Below are 9,702 nucleotides of genomic sequence, written 5' to 3'. Positions count from 1 at the left end.
TGCCCTGGTGAGCCAAACCTGAAGATTCCTATGTGGATTCCCCTGCTGCTCTTTGTGAAGAGCTGGAAACTCTGATCAAGGTCTGCCATTCAAAGTCAGAAGCTAGACGCTGCAGCTGCTTGTGTACTCTGCTAAACCAACAGTCTCTGGACCCAACGGTTCCCTCTCTCTCAAAGAGAAACCCGGACCCAATCAAGGTAGAATCTGAATTATCTAAGGACTCATAACTCATCTGCCTGCTCCGCTAATCAAACTATCATCTCTGCAGACTTTAGTGAACCAGCCCGGACCAGCTCCTGTACATTATCTTGTGTCTCTGAACATTCAATAAACTCTGTTAAACTTTTACCCAGCCTCCGTTGTGTTCTGCATGTGGGCTAAGAACCTTAAACCCATCATGACAGTAAGCTGCAGACATTAGCTGTAGATTAAGACATAAAAAAATACAAATACATTTTTTTTGGTAAAAATTTAAGTATTTTGAAATATATCAATATATTTTTTAGATGTGCAAGACAAATATTTAATATTTAATGACGGGTAAAGCTGTTTCTTTCGTTGTACAATTGGTGATGTATTACGGCTCTTTGGCTCATAAATCTTTGGTAATTGACTCTCGTTAAAAGTTGTAAACGTACACACCCACAGCCAGGATAACCAAGGAGCGGCTCTGTAAAAAGCATATCAAGGTTCTGGTGTTGCCAGTCTCCAGACCTAAACCTAATAGGCAATCTTTAGAGGGAGCTCATACTATGTATTTCTCAGTGACAGCCCAGAAGCCTGACTGATCTAGAGAAGATCTGTGTGGAGGATTGGTCCAAAATTAGGCCAGCGGCAAAATTAATTTTTGCCTGCGAGTTGGTCCTCAATCAAAGCCGGATGGAGTTTTGAGGGTGGGACGACAAAGATGAGCGACGCTGAAGAAAGCACAACAAGGAAGAAGGCAACAACTATTGAACAGTTCTCGCTCAATCATTTTTAAGAAGGACATATTCGCCATTTTACAGATAGGCTGTCATTTACACTCCCCCACCAGCTTTCTGTCACGCTTACTACATCACAGTCAGTTGCGCTCATTGGTCACAGCGTTGGCCAGTAGACACAGACATGGTTTGAAAAATAACGGGTTGTTATCATCAACAATCTTCTGATGTCTCGTTCATCGGGGCCAGACTAAATTACACAATTAATCTCACATTTAGTCTGGTTTATCAGGCTAGGTCAAAATCCCTCCTGGTTAAAAACTGAAGCAAACAAAGGCTACTGTACCAAATATTAGCATTGATTTTCTCAGGTGTTCAATACTTATTTGCAACTGTATCACACAAATAAATTGTAAAAAAAAAAAACAAAAAAAAAAACATACATTGTGATTTCTGGATATTCTTTTCTTTAAATCATATCTCCCACAGTGGGCATCCACCTACGATGACAATTTCAGACCCCTCCATGACTTCTAAGTGGGAGAACTTGCAAAATAGCAGGGTGTTCAAATACTTATTTTCCTCAATGCATGTACCAGATCTTGGAACAGTGTGTTGGCAGTGCGGTGCTCACTGTATAACAGACTGTATGACTAAATGATATTACACAACAGCAGCTTTATCCACACTGTCTGGGATGTTGAGCGGCTCAGAATATGGAGTTAGAAGAGTCTCAATATTAACATGTGATCCACATATCTGACCCACAGATACACAAAGATCCACACATATACATGATTATTCAAACCATAACATAAAATGTGTACACACAAAATGTGTACATTAATAAGACAAGATTTACATATTTTTTTATTTATACACAAATATATCTTGATTTATAACACAGCACAACATGCACTTTACAATGAAATCTACACTGCCCCCTCCCCGGCATCGTTTTAACATTACAAGCTGCAGTCAGAGATACGGAAGAGGATTAGGGTCACTGAAAAAAAAAAAATGCATTGATTTTTAAATTTCATTTCAGTATATGAAATATACTGAATATGAGAAAAAAGTCAGAATTCTGAATTTAATCTCAGAAAAATTCAGCCGCAAATGTGTTGACCTTTCGGTGAATTCAAGCCAAAGCAATCTACACTCGATAGAGTCGAGCAGCTTCTAGCCAATGAAATTAGCTCATTTGGTCACGTGACACAACGGCTGGGTGAAAAAACTAAGCCAGTTTTTCTGTCTGCCAAGGCTCTTGGTTTGATCCGGAAGAAGCCGCCGGCGGCAGACTTTTTTTCTTCTTCATTTCGGCCAGAGGCAACATGGCGGCGGCAAACAGACAGGGGTGCCGTACTAGCTGTGATCGGCTCAGTTTTTTCACCCAGTCTGATAAGAGGAAAAACTCTAATAGCTGTCTATTAGTAGCTAACTGACGTTTTGTTATTCTATCTGTTTAACAAAAAAAAAATTCCTCATTCAGCCGGGAACAGCGCTGAGTGCAGCCGTTGTGTCATGTGACCAAATTAGCAATCATTGGCTAGAAGCTGCTTGACTCTATCGAGTGAAGATTGTTTTGGCTTGAGTTCATCAAAAGGTCAACACTTTTACGGCAGAATTTTTGCAGCTGAATTTTTTTCTGGTGAATTTTTATCAGATAAAAATTGAGTGTAAGGAATTAAATGTCTAAAAAAATTAAGTGTTTAAAATTTGGTGTTAAAAAAATTCAGTTTTTAAAATTCGTTGTTAAAAAAATTCAGTGTTTAAAATACGGTGTTACAAAAAGATAGATTCCAATGAGACTGTTTTTTTTCTCCATAGAATTCTGACATTTTTTTTCCCATATTACACTGAAATAATATTTAAACATCAGTTAATTTTTTTTATTTTTTCAGTGGCCCTAATCCACTTCCATACAGACGATCAAGTGGAAATGGATGAACTGGAAGTAGAGGAGGTGGAAATAGACGAAGTGGAAAAAGGACAGAAGGGGGGGAAAAAAGGGGCAGGCGAAAATCCTTTGCGTAAAAAAACTGTTTGAACAGTTAGAGGCAGAAATAAATCATTGTTTCAGAAATAAAAGGATGTTAAAATAATATGAAAAAAAATGTATGGTGGATTAAAAACATGCTTTAAAAATGTTGTGGTGTAAATCAGTATGAAACATTATTTGCTCTTCCGTTTTGCTTTAAAAAAAATTTTCTGCTAACTAAAACTGGTCTATTCATGATACTTTCTCATCTCCTAATTTTTATAGTTGTCAATGTACATCAGACAACCGTAGTAAAGAATATATGGATTTGACGCTGTTATCCAATGTAAACAAACCTCTTCATCACTTGAAAAAACAGGTAAAACCATTGTTGAAGAAGCCAATTTCTATCATAATGACCTCCGTATTGTTGGAGGGGAAGAAGCACTGGGGGGGAAGCGGTTTATTAGACTTATGCTGCTCTCAGCAGGGATTTTGGTCCACTCTTCATAAGCAAACTGCTCTAGAAGTCTAACGTTGGAAGGATGCCTATTCCAGACATCATTGGTTCAGCTCCTTCCAAAGATACTTGTATGATTTAGGTTAAGGCTCATAGAAGGCCCCTTCAGAATAGTCAAAGATTTCCTCCTAGCCATTCTTGGATGTTTTCAGCTGAGTGTTTTGGGTCATTATCGATTTGAAGTCCCATGACATCCGACTGAGACCAAGCTTTCTGACACTTGGCAGCACAATTCTCTCTAGTATCCTTTGATAGTGTTCAGATTATATTGTACTCTGCAGAGATCCAAGACATCCTGTGCCAAATGAAGCAAAGAAGCTCCAGAACATCATAAGGCCTCTTCCAAATTTCTTGGTAGGAAGAGTGTTATTTTCTTGACATGCCCTGTTAACATAGAGCTGATATGCCTTGGCAAAAAGGTCAGTTTTTGTCTCATCTGTTAATAGAACATTCTCCCAGAAGCTTTCTGGTTGGTGAATCTGTAGCTTGGATAATCTAAGGGTTTTCTAAGTGTCCTCCTTGGTTGTCTCCCATTAGATCCATGGACCTTAAATTTCCGTATAACATGTACAACAATAGTCCCAGGAACATTAAGCTGCTTAGGGGTGATCTGATAGCCTTTAACTTTAACATGCTTGTTAGGTTGGAGACATCATTCCCTCCGAGTCTATAGAATGAAGGGAACCATAAAGAGGGTAGATAAACCAGGTCGTTAGAAAAAGACCAAGTGTGCCGTCCCCATCTGTCTTTGGACAGGTGATTAATTTTGATGTTTTTGTCTGACCAGGTCCAAATATGTTCACCTCCACCTTCTTTTACTTTAAGGGAATGACTTAATTTATTTTTTCTCGTGCCATTTCTCTCTCTCTATATCCAATGATCGTCTTCAACTTCCATGACTCAACTTTTCAATCAGGTCGGCACACTATTCCTGTGACAGTTCCTGCCACCTATAGCCATTCTCTACCTTTGTATTGCAGAGGAGCTAAGGCGCATGTACAACTTTTAACGAGAGTCAATGGCCAAAGTTTTTTACCCCCAGGGTAGAAATACATCACCAATCCGAAACAGCTCCAAAACAGCTTTACTTGTCAATATTAAATATTTATTTTGCACATCTAAAACAATATATAGATATATTTCAAAATATTTTAATTGTATAATTTGATTTTTATTTCATGATTTTTATGTCTTAATCAAGGTCATTGGGTGGGTGCCACGGTGCTCTAGTGCCTGGATGGATGGATAATCTTCTCTGTGTTTAAAAAATGTCTTAGTGTCTGATTCAGCTGAAACATAAACTGGAATGATAAGATTATGATCTAAAAGCTGACATACAACATTCTGCCACCCTCAGGGTCAATGACTAAGCATCACATGCAGGAACATAAACCACTCAACATGGATTTTTTTTAGTTTAGTTTTTTTTTTTTTTGCATTTAGCTTCCTCAAGTGAGATTATAATAATATAAAAAATACCAACAAAAAAAGGAACTTGTTAAAATACATCAAGCAAAACTTGCAATTTGGGAGGCAACTGAATAAATGACAAAACTATTAAAGGTATAGATGACAATCTTTTATTTCCAGTGGATCATCTAAATAAGTGGTCATCCTAATTGTCAATCATTCTGGTGATATGTTTAACTAAGGCCATCCTACCTGTTCGTTCCGTTAGCTATTTTCTTATATGAATGCGCACTTTCAGCTGTATATCTGTGGTGAGCTCTGGTTTAAGCCAGTCATTGAAGCTCACCTTTTCTTTAAAAATGGCCGAGGTCACAAGAGAATAATTTTCTAGAAAGAGTATAAGAAGAAATGAAAGGCCTCAGAAGAGCCAGATATATCCCGGAGAGCTCTCCTTGCAAAGCAATATGGGATTTGCTGTCACAGCGGCCCTCTGTCACCATAGGCTTTCATCACTACCTGACAGCGGCGACTAATAACAAAGATGGCACAGGCACCGTGCAGTGGACCAATGGGGAAGTGATCATCTGTACTAACAGAAGGCTAAGTGAGTTTGCAATATAGTCCACTACATAAAGGGATTTAGGGGTTAGGGTGTATGTTCTAACACAGTAAGCTTGTATGAGCTATGAGAATGGAACTTTTAAACAAAGCGTGCACAAAGAGAAATGGGCTCGTACAATAATTTAAACTTATTGTACATTTTAGCTCCCTTTACCTCTGTTCCAAAATGTTCTATTACAGAAGGCTCTTTGAACTGTTTCTGCATCTATAGTCTTAGCTAAAACTGTACCTAGCATTCAGCATTGCTCATCTTCGGTTTATGTAGTTGCCAGATCTATGTAAAACTTTTTGTTGCACAGCACTTCCAAAGGTATCCCATAAAATGTAATTACGAGTCAATTTATATAATGATTATTTTCAATATTATTGATAGAAAATATGAATTATTGTAAGATGTATGCAAAGGAGATACCCAACTTAGGACCTGTCAGCACATGCTAAAAATGCAAAAAAAATCAAAGGAAAGTTGAGCTAAAATATTAACTCATGTTTTATTGGCACAGTTTGTCATATTCTCAGAGCTGTGTGCAGGTTTTGGGTGTGCTCTCTAACCTATCCTTGCAAGTTCTATCAGCAGAGTGGCAGTCTTCTGATCTTTGACTTCAGTCAGGAGGTGTTTAAGGGGAGCTGAAACCGAGAGACAGATGCAAGTTTATCTTTGCTAGCAGCAGGTTTTCCAGGCTGAATATTAATTTGACCTCCTCCCTAAAATGCATTTAGAAAGATTAATCCTGTTGTTTCTCCCATTTTTTTTTAGACTATCTTAAACCTAAATCCAAGCTATCCAGGGGTCCATTTCGGGAAGCAGGTTTACCGAAAACGTCAAAACCTGAAAACAGGGAAACTCTTATTTTTCCAGTTCACAAGAAGAGTTTCCTCAACCTCTGCTTCACTCACTAACATTCCCCGCAGAGCTAACCTGGTTGGAGCAAGTTTTCTTCAGTTAACTAAGATGGTCTTTGTTCCAAAGGAGGGTTTTTGTAGTTCGCCAGTTTGGCAGTATTTCGGTTATGGCAAGTCGGACAAAAAACAAACCACAGTCATCTGTAAAATGGGTAGGGAACCGGTGAAAACCAAGTCTGATAACAAAACCAACTTTTTTTTTTTTTTATCATCTCAGCCGCTCACACCCGCAGGAGTACGAGCTGTGTAGGCCCTGGCGCGGCTCTCCTCCGAGGAATCTTAGGGAATTTCGGGAAAATATGATCTATGACTCATGCCATATTGTTTTTTATGTGTTCATTAACTGGGCCACTTAAAAAAAAAAAAGAAAATATATTTGTCAGAACCACATAGTTTATTATTCAGAAAAAATACATAAGGATGGAGGATTTTTATTTTTCCCCCAATTGAAGAGAGTCAAGCTAAGCTTGTGGTTGTTAGACAGAAAGTCTCTCTCTCTCTCTCTATATATATATATATATATATATATATATATATATATATATATATATATATATATATATATATATATATATATATATAGGTCTACGTGTATATATTTATATTATCTTGTGTGGTATTTCTGATACAGCAAAAGATACCTTGAGAAAAAACAGACTCTGAAAAATGTCTGCAAGTAGAAGACTTTTCTTCAAGGAGCTTAGACATTTGTTGCTGGCACCACCCTTTGCATAAATCTGATAACATTGTTTACCACGACCTGTTCTGATCAGTTCTGATTATTTTTAGTTTTGATTCCTTCATGGCACAGAGGAAGAGTGAAAGCAATTTAGTTTCAGAAATATTTTTGAAAAGGAAGAACAAGCCAAAACAAATGATACCAAACACATTTCAAATATTTTTTATTATTAACCCTTCATTTGGTAACATTGATTGAAAATTATTACTGCACTTTTTTCATTTGGGAAAAGTAAAATTAATAATTTATGCTTTTTTTTCTAAATGATGTGCTTCAAATAATAAGGGCTGCAAGTCCACCAAGAGTTCCCCCAGCTGTGGCCACTCCTGCTGTGGCAGCAGTACCCAAGCCTGCCATGCCTGCAAGTAAACGGTATATGTAGATTATTAACGCTTATAACAATTCATATTTGTGATGCATTATTTTTCCTGTTAGAAGTGTTAAGAGGGAGAGTCTAATATGGGGATTTTACCTGCTGATTGCAAAACAGCAACAAGTGATCCAGCTGCAATTCCTCCTCCATTAGCAACGGCTGCTGTAGACATCATGCTCGCAGCCACTGAACCGGCAGCAATTCCGACTGAGGTGAAACCAATGGCTCCCAAAACCACAGGGGCCGTCGCCACGGCGCCTCCTAATGTGGACAAGAAAAACTTTATATTTAAAGAGACAGCTATGAAAACTCATTAAGAAAAAACAGTGTTAAATCTCACCTACACCAAGAGCAGCAGCTCCAAAAGTGACTAAAATGAAAAACAGAGGAAAGAGCATCAAACTGAAACTCAGCAAGTATTTAAAAAGAATGACACATCATTTTCTGTCATGACTTAACTAGAACATGAATATGAGTATTTAAAGAAAGCCTATACTTACGGAGTCCCATGTCTACAGATTCTTCTTTACAGGTGATGTTTATTGGTGGCTGGGAAACAATGAATGAGCATCCAAAGAAGTCTTGGCTTTATATAGGATGGATAGAATCCTGAAAAAAAAAAAAAAGTTTACAAGGTCACCTTATACAGTCCTGCTCCTTTCATATAAATGTGTGCTTTCTGCTGCTCCCTGCTGTTCAGATATTGCTATTAGGTTTCATTTCTTAGTAAACAAAGGCAATTGTTGCTCCGGTGCAATTGTTTTTTCCTGAGAAATTTCTATTTCTGTATGTATTTCTAACACAGCCTCACTCTTACATCATTACATCATCCTCTGAATGATCCATACGCCCTAACCAACTTCATGGTTTAGAATGGCCCTTAATATGGCGGACCCTCCAGAGAACGCGCAAACAGAGGGTTAGTGCTTAGGGTTAGTGTTTAGTGGCAAGTTTGGGATTGGGCTTAGTATCTGTCTGAGAAAAAAGTTTTATTTGAGTCTAACAAGATGGACGGACGGAAGGACGAACAGACAGATAGATAGATAGGTGATATTAATCATTTGCAATGTATTGTTAAGGTGCAAAACAGTCACCAGCATTTATGAGTAACTATTTTTCTGAACTCTACACATATCCTAATAAATAGTCTCTGGAATGAAAATGATCTAATGTAACTGAAATACTTTATTTTGCTTTAAATATAATTATGTTGTTTATTGTTTTACTGTTGCTGTTTGTATTTTTTAAATGAGGAGTTTCCTGCTCATCATTCATGGCTTAAAAAAAACTTTTGTCACTGTGTACATAAGTTGGAGACATAACATACGTCAACTGCTTATATATTTGCTCAGTGAATCAATATCAATAGACAGAGTTTCTGGCAATCGTTTCTCCAATATCTGATTCAGTTTACTGTAGGGGACCAATAAACATAAGACCCAAAATGCTCCTAGTGTTCAGATTACTGTGTTCAGTTGTAAGACATGTTTCTACCTGTTATTTCACAGAAGTTGGGATTACTTTACAGAACTTGCCAGGATATTGCTGGAATATTAACCCAATAATATACACATAAAGCTGAAGTATAATGACAATATTTGTTTCCACAACACAAGAAGTTCATTATCTCCCCTTTTGCCAACATATTTCAAACTAACCCATCAGTAGAAGAAAAACAAAAACACATCCTAAAGAGATTTGAATCAATCATTAAGAAAAATTCAAAGAAGTCATTGTTTTTTCATCTTTGTTTAATTGCAAAAATATTTTAAAACCTTGATAAGTTAAGCAATTGCTCAACAAGAGGTGTTCTCTGGAGAGATTAAAATCAAACAAATGCACTGTGAAATGAAATGATCTGGTATGACGTCAACTGGCTTTATGTTAATGATCTATCTCCATAATGTATAAGAAGTTGGCTTTAACTATCAATTAATCCAATCACTGTTTTGTTTCTGTCTGTGCAGGAGATGAAGCTATGATGATTTCTTGGAAATCTTACAATGCTGTGTGGAAAAAGTACAAAGGAGAATACAGGATTATGGTGAAATTAATTTTAAGTTGGATAAAAATCTCAGGCTTTGGTAGAAAAATTATTTTCACTGGAGTAAAGCTGAATGCTAAATGAGAAGGTCTGGACTGTTAACGGTACAGAAACATATTTTCCATAATAAAGATGAGACTTGTTTTTTAGAAAGGATGTCTAGGAACTCGTAGGTTCCCAACAAAGCT

General features: G+C 37.2%; 1 long non-coding RNA gene across 1 annotated transcript; it reads right to left on the bottom strand.

Moving 5' to 3' along the window:
- Positions 1-7,243: 7,243 nt before the first annotated feature.
- Positions 7,244-7,748, bottom strand: LOC119796237. Its single transcript, XR_005282438.1, has 2 exons — positions 7,570-7,748; positions 7,244-7,456 (listed from the first exon to the last, which is right to left on the bottom strand). It is a non-coding gene; the product is annotated as an uncharacterized LOC119796237 (long non-coding RNA).
- Between the last annotated feature and the right edge of the window lie 1,954 nt (positions 7,749-9,702).

The sequence above is a fragment of the Cyprinodon tularosa genome, unplaced genomic scaffold (assembly GCF_016077235.1).
Source record: "Cyprinodon tularosa strain WSP-4 unplaced genomic scaffold, ASM1607723v1 ctg54, whole genome shotgun sequence".
In the NCBI taxonomy this organism is placed as follows: Eukaryota; Metazoa; Chordata; class Actinopteri; order Cyprinodontiformes; family Cyprinodontidae; genus Cyprinodon; species Cyprinodon tularosa.
The sequence above is the reverse complement of the archived record's forward strand: the minus strand, read 5'-3'. Positions and strand labels throughout refer to the sequence as shown.